This window comes from Myodes glareolus, chromosome 25, assembly GCF_982192425.1.
Source record: "Myodes glareolus chromosome 25, mMyoGla1.1, whole genome shotgun sequence".
In the NCBI taxonomy this organism is placed as follows: domain Eukaryota; kingdom Metazoa; phylum Chordata; class Mammalia; order Rodentia; family Cricetidae; genus Myodes; species Myodes glareolus.
Genome location: NC_142050.1, coordinates 32,576,715 through 32,594,770, shown reverse-complemented (window position 1 = coordinate 32,594,770; position 18,056 = coordinate 32,576,715). Strand labels below are relative to the sequence as shown.

At 45.5% G+C, this 18,056-nt stretch overlaps 1 protein-coding gene across 1 annotated transcript in view; it reads right to left on the bottom strand.

Moving 5' to 3' along the window:
- The window catches only part of Cald1 (caldesmon 1), a 223,669-nt gene extending 220,673 nt beyond the window's left edge, over window positions 1–2,996 (bottom strand). The window contains exon 1 of the mRNA XM_085683798.2: window positions 2,961–2,996. The gene's annotated coding sequence lies outside the window, so the exon portion shown is untranslated. The remainder of the gene's footprint in view (window positions 1–2,960) is intronic.
- Window positions 2,997–18,056: the final 15,060 nt, after the last annotated feature.

The window sequence follows — 18,056 nt, the reverse complement described above, 5'->3', positions numbered from 1 at the left end:
TGCATCCGCTGCTTATAGTTCCCAATTAATTTGCTCCCTCTATCTCATGCTGCCACATCTTGAGTTTAAAATGCCATACAAATGATATTATCTGAAAAGAATTGATCAAGGAATTGAAGGACTCACCCTAGAGATGGTAGAGCTATAATGTTCTCAACAAACAGAGACTTGGGAGGGAAAGGGAGAGCTGGGAGTTGAATATTCAGTCAAAGAGATGGTTATGAGAAATGCAATTTAGAAACCAAAGTCATGGTTTGAAATACAAACAGTAGTGGAGTCTTGTCCAGAAAACGCCAGAGACTGGTTGATGTGATGGGAAAACATTGAAGGGGGAAGAAGACCATCACTGCGATAAACTAGGTGGTCCTTGTGGAAGCCATCAAATCTCAGTTGTGACTGTAAGTGAGACTATGGGAGGTACCTAGTAATGTGTGCCCCAGAAGTGTTGGAAGGAAGACAGAAACAATACAGCTTTCAAATCTTTCTGCTATTAATAGCTCTGTCTCATGTGGGTTTGAATCTCCAAGTCATTGTGCATCCTAGACTTCCTTTAACGCTTAGATCCATCCTCAGCACTGAACTATCTCTTTAATCGTAGGAACAGTCCTACCCAACAGGTACTATTATTGTTTCTAATTTACGGATTCAAAGAATGAGGCTGGTAGAAGGTAAGCCACTTGCATCAGGACACATAGGGATGATCAGAGGAACACAGTATCTTTGACACGGTCAGTCAAGTCTAGAGCCTGTGTTATCCTGCAGGGTCTCCCTAACCTGGCAGGTGTGCACAACAGAGTGCAGAATAAGCTGGAGAGCACAGCAGTATGTGCTTTTCAAGAGACAATGGGAAGGAGCTCCAAGCTGAAACAAAGGGATGGAGGAGCATGTTTTGTTCCCAAGCAACAGGCAAGTCGGGATGCCCCTGTGCTTCTGAAGGTTTCCTTGTGTGTAACCTGGCAATGGGACCACCACAGAGAATGGATATAAGTCAGACAAAAGCACGGGTGACTTGTGCTTTGCTCTAGACCACTTAGTCAGAAGGAGAAAATTAGACACACTTTCCCAAGGATTGACAAAAACAGCCCAGAAGTAAGATTTGTAACTGCTCGTAGATACGAATCATGTGTTGTAAGAACTTTCAACTGCTAAGAAGCTTCGAACACTGCATCTTGTCTTCAGAAGAAATGGAAGTAGCCTAGTTTTTACCAGTTAGGGCTATGAAGTATAAGGATAATCACACATGTGCCTTGGACTTTTAGAAGGCAGATTTTTTTTTTAATATTAGGAAACATAGGTATGATGCTTCCTTCTGAGAGAAGGTTCCTGGAAGTAGCTTGGATACCATGTTAGCTGTAATCAGCGAAACACGGTTCTCACATGAAGAGCCAGCATTTCCAAGGAGTTAGGAGGAGACGCTACAGTTACTAAGCTGCTAACTTTCACATCCAGTCAGGGTGTCTGTATTCTGCTCTGGGGTGCTCTACTGGCCACTCTCCTAATAGGACACACCTGTGATGGCTCTTTGTTTCTTTGACTTGGGCCCCATGGCTCATCTTGGAAATCTGGGTAGAAGTACTCACACCTCCATGCCTTTTCTGACCACAAGGCATACCACACTGCATCCTCGGGAACTGCCTGAGTTCAATATCCAGTCTCGTGATTTCTAAGTTCTACCTTCAACAAAACTCTAGGAGGAAGATGCAAACAGCCCACTTCTCCACCACTTTCTCACAAGGACTGATTCACTTGTTCCCAGCATTCCCTTGTGTGAGACCACACAAGAATGGCCGTGACTATCTATATTTCTATCAAGCTATGTTCTAGACCAATGAGGCATTCTCTAAGAAAACAGAAGCTTTCCTAGAGCTATCACCAACACCGGTTGTCCACACATAGCAACTTAGGCATTTTAAAAAGCATGATTATCCAAATGTTACTAGCATGAACCCATTAGCATCCAAAATCCCTTTGGTATTTCAGGTATTTGTTGAAGCAGAGTGAATACACTCTGACTTCTTAGTACCATGTTGTTTTGTTTGTTTGTTTGGTTGGTTTTTTTTAGTTCACTTGAGCTGCTCTAACAAAATACCATGAGCAGTGAGGTTTATAAACAACAAAAATTTACATCTCATAATTCTGGAGCCGGGAAGACTAAGATCAAGGTGAATTTGGTGCCTGGTGAAGACTCTTGCTCTGTGTGTACTAATGTACTAGAAATAGTAAGGGGGTCACTTTCCAGCCTGTGAAAATAAAGGCAAGAATTTCACTCATGAGGTTCTGCCCCAATGACCCTACTACTTCCCCAAGGTCTCACCTTTTAGCATCTACCATGGGGAACAGGATTTCAGCACATGTGTTTTAAGAGAATGCAAACATTCAGACAGTGGCATGGAGAAACATCCATGTTGTTCACATGAATACAAGGTCTGAACCCCAAAAGTACCATTTCCAGAGATTTCATCCTGATTCAAGTCTTCACACTGACCGCCCTTAGATACTCTCCAGCCAACCCGAAATAACCACAGCTTCTTCACCAAATCCCAAGAGCATAGTAGATAGCTGTTGCCATCCCTACAATGAGAAGGTTTCTAGAGCTTTCCGAGTCTTGGACTCTGAGCGGAAAAACAAACAAACAAACAAAAACCAGAAGCTGTTTGCATATTGTGACCACATCATGCTACATAACATATAGAATGGCTAGCATGGGGAAGGTGGGACTCAGCACATTAAAAGAAGCTGAACTGTGGATTAAGTTTCTACTTTTGCAGATTGACAAAAGGACATCTCCCCTTCTTAGTTGTCTGTCCATCCATTCCATCTGTCTATTTATTTAACAAAAGCATGGAAAAATTATCAGAGAAGAATGCGAAGGGTGAGAGCTGAACCCCAGCCGCCCCTTGGAATTCGAGCTGAATGCGCCCCTCTGGCACTCTGGCAGATGTTTTGATTTAAAATGTTACCTTTTGTTCAGATTAGTCTCTGCTCCCAAATCTCTCTGCTTTCAATTCTTCGGGAAGACACCTTTGAATTCAGCGCGAGGGAGGCATCCGGAGCTTGGTATTTTTCAACTAAACCTGGTAGCGGAATGTAGGCTTAACCGGCCCCACCCGATTTCTCCCAACCCAGATATTTTTCTTCTTTTTGTCCAGCAAAACTTCGTTTGTTCCAAAAGAAGAGAAGGGAAAAGGAAATAAAAAGAAAGTGTTTACTTAGCAATTAAACTCTAAACTACTCAACCAGTTCTGGCCAGACACAAAATGTTTGATTCCAAATTGTGGCAGAGGGAAAAGGAAGTATTTGTTCGACTAATTGAGAATATAGTGGTTTTAGCTTTCTTGAGACGGGTCTCACTCTGAGTCCAGGCTGGTATGGAACTGGGAAACATCCTCCTGCCTCAATCTCCCAAGTACTAGGAGTCCTATTGTGAATGGTTACACCTAGCTTCAAACATGGAGTTTTAATTATTTTACGTTCTTCTTTGTAAAAAAAACCAACTAGGTTATATAGACGATTGCTATAGGGCTGGCTTCAGATTCATTTATTTTATTGATGAAATGTGAACTTGTTATGTCCTACAAAGTACCAGGCTCTAAAGATAGCAAAGAGGTACAATCTAAAACATATCATAAAGCTTCATCCGAAGGTTTGCAGGAGAAACAAGATACAAACAAGAATAGCTACACTAGATGATTCAGTGGCCTAGATGTCAGAAGAGGCACAAGTCAGATGCGGCGAGAGCACAGAGCTGAGAGCCGCTTCTCTTCTCCAGGGAAGCAGGTGTTCCCAGAAGAGGCATTCCAACTGCCCTGCAAGAGCAAAGAGGGAGAGGCCTTCTAACGCTCTCCAAAGCAGAGCAGGGACATGACATTTTACTAAAGAAAAGATGAGACCCCTTCAAGGCAGGACTTACAGACAATTATCACAGTGCTAGACAGATTCACGCTTGGTAAAGGCTCTTGTCCTATTGAAATGGCTTTGGTTCGCTTACTGTGGTCGTTTCAGACTGATCCCAATAATACTTATATACTCCAGAGCACCTGGCACCTGTACTTTCCTTATCACACACACATACACATACACACACGCACACACACACACACACACACACACACTCATGTACGCACGCACATATACACACACAATTGTGAAACTGCTCTCTCAAGCACTTTGCACTCCTCTCTGCATCACCCCCACCCACCCAGTAACCAGGAATATTGTCTGAGAGACAGGTAGCTAACCTCCCAACCAAGTAAAGAGGCAGCGTTCCCAGTTTTCCCTGTTAAGCAGACAGCATCCCCTGCCTTCCACATCCTTTAGGAAATATCTGGAGGCAGACCTTCGTTTTGCATCCTGAGAATCAAGTCCAAAGATTTCATTGCCGAATGCTGACTTCAATAGTTTCTTGGACATTCTTCTTGCTCTAGAAAAGTACTAGTTCTGTGTAACACCACCATTGTCCGCTTTGATAATCGTGTTTCTTCTAGACTTTTAAGAGCAATGATGTGCTACTGGAGAAACTGTCCCGCCGTCCAAGGGGCTGACCGTGGGGCTTTGCTCTAGACCTCCCTTTCAACCACGGCTGCTGCAGAAAACAGGGAGTGCAGGTCCATCTAGACTTGAACGATGGAGCCAATTGACTTTTTTTCTTCTTTCTGAATTTACCTGAAGATGATAGTGAAGAAATTAATCAAGCTGCTTTAAGATCATATGCAAATATTCCTTGTTTTTAGGGATGTTAACACTTCTGTACGGGGAACAAGTGATCTCTGCCAAATTAGGCAAATCCCACATTCCAGAGGAACCGCACGAATTAAAGCCATGCAAAACCTGAAAGGTAAATTTACCTGAAAGGTAAATTCAGAGAAAGTGAAATTAGACTAGATAGCATCGCCACATAATAAGATGCAGGTAACGGGACTTGGGGTGGGGAGATGGCTTCACTGGGAAGGTGCTTGCTATGTGAACATGAAGACCTGAGCCCAAATTCCCAGCATTCATGAAAAGCCAAAAGGGACTTATCAATAATCCCAGGGCTGGGGGATGATAGGTGGACCCCTAGAGCTCAGTGGCCAGTCAACCTAGGCAACCGGTGAGCATCAGGTTCAGTGAGATAAACTATCCAAAAAAATAAGGTGGAGGAGCAGTAGCCTTCCATTGTTGACCTCTGACTTACACATATGTGCACATACAAACATATACACACATCGTACACACATACACACACCACGAGATACAGGTAGTTTGCTGGCCACTGTTTTAAAAATTACAAGAGAGTGTGAAGTAATTCAACGGGTAAAGATGCTTGCTGCTAAGCCTGGTGATCTGAGTTCAATCCTCAGAGCCCACATGGTAGAAACAGAGAGCTGTCTGCTGCAAGCTGGCCTTCAATCTCCATAGGTGTGCCTAGTTGCACACGGCCCCTACACACACACACACACACACACACACACACACACACATACACACACACACATACACATTTGTTGTGGAATAATCATTCTGTACACTGTGAAGATGTGTCACTCAGACTGGTTTAATAAAAAGCTAAATGGCCAATAGCTGGGCAGGACTTTGTGGGCAGAGAGGACTCTGGGAAGGAGAAGGGCAGAATCACAAGAAGCCATCAGGGACAGAGCAAGCAGCACGGACTTCGCAAAGTAAAGAGAAACCTAGCCATGTAAGAGACCGTAGATTAAAAGATACAGGTTAATTTGAGTTATAAGAACTTGTTAGAAACAAGCCTAAGCTATCAGCTTGGTTTTCGTAATTAATAAGAAGTCTGTATGTTGTTATTTGGGAATGGGCTGGTTGGACAGAGAAAGACTAGTTTTACACACACACACACACACACACAATAAATAAATAACTTTTTCAAATGTAAAATTGAGCTTCTTATTTATACACCAGAATAAAAAGCTTTTAAAAATGGAGTCCATTTGGGTTAAACAGAGCTGTTAATCAGCCCTTCCAAGCTGGAGCACTTTCAATTGTCATGACAGTCAAGTTGTCTCTGCCTAAATCCTTACACAAGAAACATAACCAAATATTAACCAGGTACACACTTTCCTACATCTTTTTCCTCCCTTCCCCATCCTTCTCTTATCCAGCAAGGAAAATCACCAGCCTGCTTCTTGCTTTCTGTTTCTGCCTCTTTCAGTTCTTCTCTACAAAATCAACCTTCTTTGCTGGACACAGAAGACAACTTAATTTCCCCCATGGAATGAAGCTCCGAATTTGAAAATAAAGTCAACTGAAATCGTTACACAACTGGGGTGATGTCCTTTGACTCGATTAAAACATGGCGGACTGGCTCCACAGTTTTCTAGAGGCGGCTGTGTTGTGCTTGTTCGTTGACAAAAGGCTAAGCCGAGTCATTGTGGGAGAAGTCATCTATTTGGAAAGAAATGGCCAAGGAATCAACAAGATGACTTTGCCAGGAGTTAGATGTGGGAAGAAGCCAGTGTTTTATGAGTTCTCCGTAGAGGAAGTAAACCCCAAGACCCTGAACCCCTCAAACCCCCTGGGGTTGTGAAGAACAATACTGCTTCAAAGTTTTAGAAGCCTCCATTTTGGAAATAGGATGCAATTGAAATACTAATTTGACTAAATATTTATGTCTTGGTACATAGTTGAACTTGTGGAGGGCCGCGACCACATTCTCCATTGCTTCAAGGAACAAAGGTAGAGATTGACCTCTGTGACCCCAAGGTGTGGCGGTACACACCTTTAGTCCTGATGCCTGGGCGGCAGAGGCAGATTGACCTCTGTGACCTCAAGGCGTGGTAGTACACGCCTTTGGTCCCAATGCCTGGGAAGCAGAGACAGGCAGATCTCTGTGAGTTCTAGGTGATGTAGCACACGCCTTTAATCCCAGCCCATGTGCTTGTTAACTCTCTACCGCTGCGTCCCTGCCTACTCCCGAGGCATCATCTGGGATAATGGGCAGCGGACCAATCCAAGAGTGACACGTCAGAAGCGAGGACTGTTTCCTTTATAAGGGCTGGGTTCCCCTCATTCTGGGTCTCCGCCATGTTGGCCGGTGCTCGCTCTCCCAAGGGGCATTAAAGCTTTACTGCAGAAGTATCCTATGTGTCCCGCGTGGTTCTTGCTGGCGAGACGGTAGCGCAGGGCATGAACTACTAATCAGACCTTCAGGAATTCTTTCGTGTGTATGTGTTTGTGTATGTGTGTGTGTGTGTGTGTGTGCTTTTATTTCCTCTCCAACCTCCTCCTCTTGCTGGACACAAAATCTCAGCACTCAATGCTGAAGAGGCTGCTCTGTAGAGGATCCAGGCCATGCCAGGGAGCTAAGCCCCAAGACAACGTTTGCTGCACTCACAGAGCTGAATCTCCTCCCCAAGTCTTCTCGTAGATGCTCCAGAAGGCCACGGAAGTAGTTTGGTTGGTTGGTAGCGTGCTTGCCTAGCACAGTCGGGACCCTGACTTCGGTTCCTAGTACGTCATAAACTAAGTGTGGTGCCACACCCCAGTCACCTGAGCACTCAGGAGGTGGAGGAGGGAGGGGGTCAGAAATTCAAAGCCATCTTCCGTTACACAGTGAGCTCAAGGTCTTTCTGAGCTGAATGAAACTCCCACTCAAAGCAAAACAAAAAAGAAAAAAGAAGTACCAAGAAATATGTGAGTTACCACGGTCTCCAAGGAGACAGCGGCAAGTCTTTTCTCTACTAAGCTTGTCAAACCTTCCTTGGGAGATTTTTATATTGACATGTGTGTGTGCTCGTGTGTGTGAGAGAGAAAGAGTGTGGGAGGAGAGACAGAGAGAAAGAAGAGAGAGAGAGAGAAGAGAGAGAGAGGAGAGAGGAGAGAGAGAGACCTGGCGAGAAAGAGAGAGAGAGAGAGAGAGAAGGGAGAGAGAGACCTGGTGAGAAAGAGAGAGAGAGAGAGAGGAGAGAGAGAGAGGAGAGAGAGAGGCCTGGCGAGAAAGAGAGACAGAGACAGAGAGAGAGAGAGGAGAGAGAGAGGAGAGAGAGAGACCTGGCGAGAAAGAGAGAGAGAGAGAGAGAGAGAGAGAGAGAGAGGAGAGGGAGAGAGAGAGAGGAGAGAGAGAGAGACCTGGTGAGAAAGAGAGAGAGACCTGATGACCCGACTAGTTCGCAGATGTACAAGCATAAGCAAAATGAGGTAAAAGAGTGAACAGGAGAAGCCGCAGGAGCCCCGGAAGTGGGGGCGCCCTACTCTGCCTGTCTCCTCTCTGTTGGGATTCATCTTGCTCCACTGCCCAGCTCTCTCCGCACGCCCATCCTTAAAGAAATACAAAAGCCCATCTACAGGAAAAATGTCGGTGACACACCTGCTCGGCCTCTTTGAAGAGGGAGGCCTGGGGAAGACACTTGGAACGGCCTTTGCTGGCAATTAAGTAGAGATAGCAGATATTTGTAAGAAAGGTAGAGAAATCTGGGCGGCTTTATGTCCCAAGCTGATCTCTGCTCCCAGGAGCCTGATTCTTTGAGAAAGTTTTATCACATTTATTTATGGGGTGTGTGTGTGTGTGTGTGTGTGTGTGTATAGATGCTTCGGCACATGTATGCCACTGCATGCATGTAGTGGTCAGAGGACAATTTGCAGGAGTTGGTTCTCTCCTTCTACTATATTGGTCCTAGGGATTGAATGTAGTATGTGGGGCCGGCTTGTTGGGGGATCTGTCCCGCCCAGTACCCCACAGCAGGCAGGCCCCAAAGAAAATGACGCACAAGACTCCATAAGATTATAAACTGATTGGCCCATTAGGTCAGGCTTCTTGTTAACTCTTATAACTTATATTAACCCATTATTCTCATCTATGTTAGCCATAATGGCTCCGTACCTTTCTCAGCTGGGCACGTTACATGCTGCCTCTTCAGTGGTCTGCGCAGGAGTGGCTGAGGAACTTCTCTGCTTCCCAGAATTCTCCTGTTCTCATTGCATCACTTCTACTTCCTGTCTGGTTTTCCCGCCTATACTTCCTGCCTGGCCAATCAGCGTTTTATTAAAATATGATTGACAGAATACAGACAATTCTCCCACATCAATTGAACCTAAGTCATCAGCCTTTGTGGGAATTGCCTTTATCTGCTCAGTCGCATTGCTGACTCCTTAAATTCTTTATCTCCCACACCTGGGCCTGCTCAACTACATCAGAGATCCCAGACAGGTCCCACCCAGCTTCTGCTGGCAAGGCCCTATTGCTCCCAGGCTCAGAGCACTTGGGGATTCAAACACCTTCTGAGACATTACACAGCGGGGAAGCTGGGAGCCTGGAGTGCCTGGAGCCCACGGCGGGAAAATGTCTCACCATGATCCCTCGATAACAATGACATTCCCCCAAAGACACAAAGCTTTCTCCAAGAGTGATCTCATTATTTCTCTGTTTATCCCTTTTTTAGCAATGACCTTCTTTCGCGTAAATGTCATGTTGAGGGTTTTCACACAGCCTGTCTTTCAGCTATGAGAATACCACAGTAAGCACCAGGACCTCAGTTACTAATTACTCAAACACTGACGAAATTCCAACTCCTTCACAGCACACCAGTGCTTCAAATCCAGCAGTGAGGAGGCCAGGGCAGACTCCTCCAGTTCTACCCCTTCAAGAAAGATGTGCAATGGGCCCTAGATATGCAACATATATTGTAAGCTTCCGCACTTTTCTGTGGACACCCGAACCTCGAAACTGGCGCGCACTTTCCTGACTCGAGCCCATGAGAACGGACGCATGTCCTAGGGGTTTGAACAGACGACACACACACAAAGAGACCGGCTCATCTGCCAAGGAGCAAATGGCAAATGGCAGCTTTATTAAGCATCAGTTGGATATATATACTGTGGGGCAAAAGGACACCAGCCCCCCAACAGGATCAAGGAAAGAGAAAAGTCAGGGGGCCGCATCCAAGGTCGGAGAGCAGCTGAACAGAGAAAAGAGGAAGCCAGGTGGGCGTGCTCAGGCTCAGAGAAAAGCTGACCTGGGAACCTTGCCTGCGGCGAGAACCTTGCTTGCAGGTGGAATTACCATGACAGTAGAGTTCTCTCTGAGCTACACCCTTGGGCCGTAGGTGATATTAACATAACAGGAGAGGGCAGTTCTATGCTACACCCTCAAACTGATGCAGTGGAACCAGGAAGCAGAACAGCCCTGCATAGCACCTCGGGAAAAATGGGGAACCTGTGTACCTACAAGTCTCCCTTTAAATATATATAAAATATGATGACTAGCAGCTGTCTTAGGCATGTCGGTCGTTGGGTTAGGTCCCTAAACCCGTCTACGGGAATGTGTTCAGGTCCAAACGCACCCCCTGTCTTAGGCGAGACCGCCCCCCCGTGCAATAAACCCGTCATTGCTTACTAGTCATACATTGAATCCAGCCATATTTATGCTGAAAGATACTCCGAGGTGAATGCCTACTAGGGCCAGGCCGTGGCGGACCTGAAGCCATTGGCCAAGTCAAGATGTTCCAGCATACACATGAGCAATCCTGGAAGAGACTGTGCTTGCACAGTGTCTGAAACGTTTTGCTCTGAATAGAGCCCTTTTGAGTAAGGCTACGGCACCGGCAAATGGGACCCCTGGAATGACTAATTAAACTAAATTAAAGCCAATTAGCAATTTTGTATTCCGGGGTCCGAGAAAAGCAGCAAAATCCTAACCAGCGACCAGCAGAGGTCAAAATCCACACCCAGTTTGTAAAGATCAACAAAAGCAACCAATCAAGAATTTAAATTAATTTGAACGTCCATGGTATTTCTGTCTGACCTGCAGGGTTCCCACCGCGAGTACTCAATGCTGCAATCTAGGGTAGGGGAAGTAGCTACTTCCCCTCAGGGGGTAGAGCAGTCTTGGCTAAACAGGCAGATCAAGGCAGAGCAAAGATAGGAAGCTGGGAAAGGGGCAAAGGCAGGCGCTGGATCATCTCTCAGGAATCTGTCATCTTCCTCGCCGCCTCTGCCACGCCCGCGGGGTCTCTTGATCTTGCCTTGTCCTCAGGTCTCTGAATAGAGGAATCCACGGTCCGCACCAGACGTTCAGGGACCCAAATGGATTGCTTTGCATCCTGTGGAAATACACAAACTGCTCCTCTACCCCAAATTAATGCATGAACTGGACCATGTTACATATTGGGAGTAACAAATACTCAGAAAACTTAGCTCAGCCAGTATTGACGTTGGCTGGTCTTGAACTTAGAGACCTACAGGTCTCTGCTCCAAAGAGCAAATTTCATTGGCCTGTGCCATTGTAACCGGCCTAAATATTGGGCTGCATAGCGAACCCCAAAACATCCTTTAGAATTAGTTTCGCCTGGAACTTTTCCAGGGGCAGAAAATAATTATCTGACCCAGTATGTGAGCACCTACATAACTAGATAGGATTATTAAAATTGTTATCCTTATGGGGGCACATTGCCTCCCGCCAACATTTGAGAAATAATTAATAGGATCGACATATCTGGCTACAGATGTGGAAATCTTTGTCAGTCATCAATCCATATAAAAAACATTAGGACTCCAGAAACAGTCCTCCAAAGAACAATTAATGAAATAAAATATATGTAACAGATCTAAACTGAAAACTCTCAATGGACAAACTTAAAAGTGACTGAAAAACATTTTGAAAAATCCTTAAGCATGACACCTTTAATCATTGGAGAATTGTGAATCAAAATAACTTTTGAGACTATCTTATTTTAAATGACATGACCAAGATCAAACATTGTTCACAGTTTATACTTAAGAGAAACCTTTCCACGATTGGTGGAAATGTAAACTGGCACAGTCTGGAATTTTAGAAAATTAGGCAACATACCATCTCAAAATTTAGCTATACCTCTTTTTTGGGCCTATATAGATTGTTTTGAATCTGGTATAGTTGAGCTATTGTTCCAAAAATTTGAGAAAACCAGTTCTCCCGCTCCTAGCCTGGAGCCCTCTAAAAACGTGTAAGCAACCTTTCCTTAGAAAGGAAAACATTAGATTTAAAATCAGACAACTGTTTCTTACAACAACCTCCTCAACTCTGATTTACCCGGGGCATTCCCCATTTTTTAATTATCTCTATTTTAATTATATCTCAATCCACAATGCATCCTGGCTACACAACAGGATGACCCAGTCCACGATCCTCATCTTTCCGATCTCGTCTACGAGTCTCGGCGGAGGGTGTCCAGGTTGAATGAAATCCATAGAGCATGAAGTTGAGGAGAAACAGCAGCTTGCTTATTGCTCTGCTGGGGCTAGCTTTTTACCATGGCACCAAATGGAGAGCCACGGAGGGACTCTCACCTGACCCCAGCAGGGATCAAGGACTGATCACGTGTATACAACCTTTATCTGCCCCAGTAGGGATCAAGGAATAATCACCTGCACTCAAACTTCCTCATCCAACTCCAGGAGCAGAGGGAAGTTATGATTCTTTGTAGATAAGCTCCTCAAACGCACATCTTTGTCCTGGAATAACTCTGTTGACCAGGCTGTCCGTGAACTCATAGAGTTCCACAGTCTCTGCTTCCCCAATGCTAGGATTAAAGGCGTGTGCTACCACACCCAACTACTCTCTTCCTTAAAGAACCTTAACTTTTAGCCTGCATATATTTTTAACATATTATAAACCAGTTAGAGGTTTTTTTCCTCTTAGAATCTCTTTCTACTGTACATTTTTCCTTTTTTGACTACATAAGCCTTTAATTTACTAAGCAATATGGAGACCCGTGGCTTTGACGACTAGATTCAACCCATTTCTTAGCTTTCTATTGAGATGGAAAATCCTTGACCTAGCAGCCTTAACATTGTTTGCCATTGCCCCAGGCTATAGGTCTGCCTTTGTTATCTAGGATACGGGCAACCTGCTGAAGCAGCAACCTGCTGAAGCAGCTCCCCAGCTATGACGTGCTTTCTGAGCTAACCCAAAGGTAGCAACTGCCTGCCAGAAAACTGTAGGCTCGTGGCCTCTGTCAGCTTAAAGGCATTTGTGTCTGGCTCGGCCTTAGTCATGGGCATGTGCAGCCTTTGCTCTGTTGGCGCTGCTCCGAGCCTCACATAACGCTACATACAACCTCCGACATAAACCTGCCCTTAGCCCGCCCACTTGTGGCAGGCACCTTTTGCCACCGCGGCGTTCCACGCCTTGGCCGCCAGTTTTCTGGGACTCCTAGAGTTGCCAGCCGCAGTTGCGCAGCCTGCCAGAGTCCTGTGTACAGACCCTGTACGGTCTGTTGGCCTCCGTGCAGGTGGATCACATTCCGCCTAGCATGTAGCTCATTAGCTGCGGGTAATACCCAGCTCCATCTACGGCTTGGGGCTCAAGGCTGCTGCGCTCTTTTATTTTGTCAAAATTCTCTCTCTTTTTGGCTCTTTTGCCTTTAGTTACTCAGAAACTTTTAATAGAATTGTTAGACACACCTTTGAATATTTTCTCAGCCCGAGGCCCACAGTTACATGGCCATCGGCTATTGCTAGCCTGCTTGCTAGGGTCCTGTAACCTTGGGAACGGATTTTAGCCTGGACCTAGGTGAGCCCAACCTGTACTCTATGGCAAAAATTAAAGTTCCCTGCATGTGAGAGTCAGGGACTGAGTTTTAAAATAGTCTAAATAGTCTCTTGTGCAGTGTCATCTTAATCCTGGTACCTAGTCTGATTACAAATTTTAGCAGCTGATTTGCCCACTGGCCTTCAGCTCTGGATCAGACCTTTCGGCACCCATACTTCTAAAAATCAAACTCATTCACCCCCTTATCACACGTGCACAACCGCACATCATAACACTGGCCAGATTCCGGATCGTGGGGGAAACCCCTACCTCTTTGGGTTTCTCGTGGTAGATCCACAAACGGCAGAACGCTGTTCTTGAGTCCTTATTCAAAGCCGACCGAGGGACGCCATCTGTAAGCTTCCGCACTTTTCTGTGGACACCCGAACCTCGAAACTGGCGCGCACTTTCCTGACTCGAGCCCATGAGAACGGACGCATGTCCTAGGGGTTTGAACAGACGACACACACACAAAGAGACCGGCTCATCTGCCAAGGAGCAAATGGCAAATGGCAGCTTTATTAAGCATCAGTTGGATATATATACTGTGGGGCAAAAGGACACCAGCCCCCCAACAGGATCAAGGAAAGAGAAAAGTCAGGGGGCCGCACCCAAGGTCGGAGAGCAGCTGAACAGAGAAAAGAGGAAGCCAGGTGGGCGTGCTCAGGCTCAGAGAAAAGCTGACCTGGGAACCTTGCCTGCGGCGAGAACCTTGCTTGCAGGTGGAATTACCATGACAGTAGAGTTCTCTCTGAGCTACACCCTTGGGCCGTAGGTGATATTAACATAACAGGAGAGGGCAGTTCTATGCTACACCCTCAAACTGATGCAGTGGAACCAGGAAGCAGAACAGCCCTGCATAGCACCTCGGGAAAAATGGGGAACCTGTGTACCTACAATATATGTGTGTGGCCATGAACACCAATAGCCATTTCCATACATGGATGCCAGTGCTGACACAGTGCGCAATGATTCCATTCCTTATTTATTTGCTTGTTTAGTTTATTTTTTTTTATCTGTAGAAGGAAATTAACGCTTTTTACTGCCCCTGTGATCTTTGCATATTCCCTTGAACAAAATAGACAGTAAATATTTACTGGACAAATATGCAAGTGGGTGAATAAATACAACATTTCTGGGCTTATTTCATCATTTCAAACTTTGCATGCTGAGTTTACAAGGCAATTTGAAGGATTTGGGGTTCTTTTGTAATGTCAAATATAAACTGTGAGGAAGAATCAGATTCATCCTGTCGCTATGACTGTGGGTATAGATGTGCAGGTGTGTCGGAACCATGTGTTTACCATTTCTCTCACACCACGGGCACTAATCAAGTACTCACACAACTCGGGAAGGAACCTGCTGCCTCTTTTTTTTGTGTGTGTGTGTTTGTTTGTCTTTTTCTGTTAGTTGGCTTCTGCGGACTACGTGCGTCTTCCCTTAAGATGAAGTGTATGAGTTGAGGGCTTGAAGTTGGAGGGTTTCTGAGCTTCACTGAGCGTGAGTATAGCATTTGGATAATGATGCTGATGGTGGAGGCCAAGTGGCCTGAATCTGTGCCTGGCCTCGTCGTTTATCAAGATTCTTCGTCTTGTAGAGCTCAGTTTATTCATAAAGTGGAGATCCTAGCAGAGTCCATTCCGTGACTGCTGCGGAAGGAAAAAAAAACACACACACACAGCACTTAGAGAAGGGTCTTGTACCTGGCAAAGACCCTGTCAAGGAATGTTGCCTTGAAGCACCTGGTGTCCTCCAGTGTCGCACAATGCTGGAGGAGTGGGGCACGGGACCAGAGTCAGAAGACGTCTGCACTCACCGTCCCCAACACCTCCACTATGTGATCTCTGCTTCGTCACCCCTCCTGCATCACAGGATGTAAACACAGCATTCAGCTTCCATCTGCAGAGTTCAGAGCCTGGGGTTCCTCACAGCCACCCCACCGTGCTGCTGTTCATGCAGTTGATGGAGCACTATCACATTATTGGCTCAAATCAAATTATTTTGGGGGGGGGGGTCAAATAAGACCCTTGGGGGCCTTTTTGCGTCAGTGGCTGGCAAGTTCCATGCTCTGTATCCTGTGTTCTTATAATTCAGTTTTGGACCTAAAGCCAAGACTTTGCATTTATTCTTAACTACATTTGCTGTCGTTAGTTTTGACCCAGCCTATCTACATGTCAAGATAGTTTTGAGCCAGCCAAGCAGTGGTGGCACACGCCTTTAACTCCAGTAGCTGGAAGGCAGAGGCAGGCAGATTTCTGTGAGTTCAAGGCCAGTTCTGTCTATAAGAGCAAGTTTCAGGACAGGCTCCAAAGTTACAGAGAAACCCTATCTCAACAAATCAAACCCAAACCAAACCAAAACAACAACAAAAAGCAAACAAAAAAATCCAAAAAAAAAACAGAGTTTTGAGCCTTGATTCTGTTACCTATCTTAAAGCTTCTTTGAAACAGTCCAGACTAAGTCGCCAGTATGTTCAACCAGCATGCCCAATACATCTTCATTGGAGAAAAGCTGGTCAAAAATTCTGATCGAAACAAGACTGAAAGACTAGCCCAGCAGTCCAGTTGAAGAGCCCTCTGAATCCTCAAATATATTCACTAATCCTTGGGATGAGACTTTTCAAACAGTTTTCAATTCATTGAGTGGTACCCTGATTTTACTATTGTACTAGCAATACCTAGTTTAGTAACTTACTGGTGTCAAGATACACCGGATCTATGAGAATGTTGAGTGTGGGTGAATTTTGACATTTTCTGAGGTTCTAGTATTTTTTGTATGGACTAATCTTTTCAACATAGTTTTTATTTATTACAGATTATGGAAAACAGTCAAGCTCCTCAAACTTTCTACCTCATGTATGTAAAGCCTATGACTTCAAATCTACTTACCAATGTCCCATCTATAATTAAATTAGAAAAGTAGTCACTATAGCTGGGCGTGGTGGTCCAGGTCTATAATACCAACATCTGAAAGCTGGGTGCAGAAAAATCAGAGTTCCAAAAAGCCTGGAATACATAAGACTGTTTCAAAACCAGTAAACAAACAAATAGTGGTTATTGAGTGCCTGTTGAGATCAGATCATGTGTTAAGATTTAGGACAATGCAAAAACTGATACAATCCATTCTAAAATAGAAAAACTTAATTCCATGGTTGACGATCCATCTGACCTTTTTATATAGGCTTAGTTTGTTAATAAAGGGAAATTTTCGCTCAAATTAATAGAAAATATGGTTATTCAGAGTCTGAGTGTGGTCTACTTTAAGTGCAAGGATAGGGACTTTAGACTTTATTCTACAGATAACATGGAGCTCATTAAGAACTGCTAAAGTAGCAAATTACATGGTTAAAGTGGTATTTGAGAAAGACTCACCTGAGAGATGTTATCTTAAGTTATTTGAAGGAAAGTATTTCAGAGGGCTGCTACAGAAGTCTTGACATGAAGTCATACGATCCTAATCTACGAGTGTACAGATAAAACCCACAAAGCACAGCCCAGAATTTATGAATTATGACAGTATGGCAGGCTGACATAACTTGAAAACTTTCCCTTCAGGTATGACTAGGACTTCAGAGTACAGTATAAAAAACAAAACAAAAGGTTCTTCCCAGAGAGGTGAGTGGGTGCTAGCCTGGGCAGCCTGCCTGCCTCTCCGGGAAGGGAGGACAGCCCTTCCCCCCTCAGCTTCTGCGGCAGGGTCTTCGGTGTTCCAAGGGACCCCTCCCCTCCCCCCACTGCTGCGGGCCCTTTGTCTCCTGAGTCCTGGGAAGACCAGCTAGCCCTGTTGCCCTGCTGAGCCGTTCTTCCCAGAGAGGTGAGTGGGTGCTAGCCTGGGCAGCCTGCCTGCCTCTCCGGGAAGGGAGGACAGCCCTTCCCCCCTCAGCTTCTGCGGCAGGGTCTTCGGTGTTCCAAGGGACCCCTCCCCTCCCCCCACTGCTGCGGGCCCTTTGTCTCCTGAGTCCTGGGAAGACCAGCTAGCCCTGTTGCCCTGCTGAGCAGTTCTTCCCAGAGAGGTGAGTGGGTGCTAGCCTGGGCAGCCTGCCTGCCTCTCCGGGAAGGGAGCACAGCCCTTCCCCCCTCAGCTTCTGCGGCAGGGTCTTCGGTGTTCCAAGGGACCCCTCCCCTCCCCCCACTGCTGCGGGCCCTTTGTCTCCTGGGTCCTGGGAAGACCAGCTAGCCCTGTTGCCCTGCTGAGGAGTTCTTCCCAGAGAGGGCTGAGGTGCTCTATCCAGAGAGTGCTGTGAAGTCCTACCCAGAGAGTGCTGAGGAGTTCTATCCAGAAAGTGCTGAGGAGTTTCATCCAGAGTGGGAGAGATGGGCAGGCGCCAATGCAAGAATTCCTCCAACAACCTGAAAGGCAACATGACATCGCCAGAATCCAGGGAGCTCGAAACTAGAAGAATTGAACACCCTACTCCAGAAGAAATAGAAGAAATCGACTCTAAGCGCTTCTTTATGAAAATAATAGAGGAACTTAAACAGGAGGTGAAAATCTGCCGTAAAGAAATGGAAGATAAGTATAACAAAAAAATTGAGGAAATGAGTAA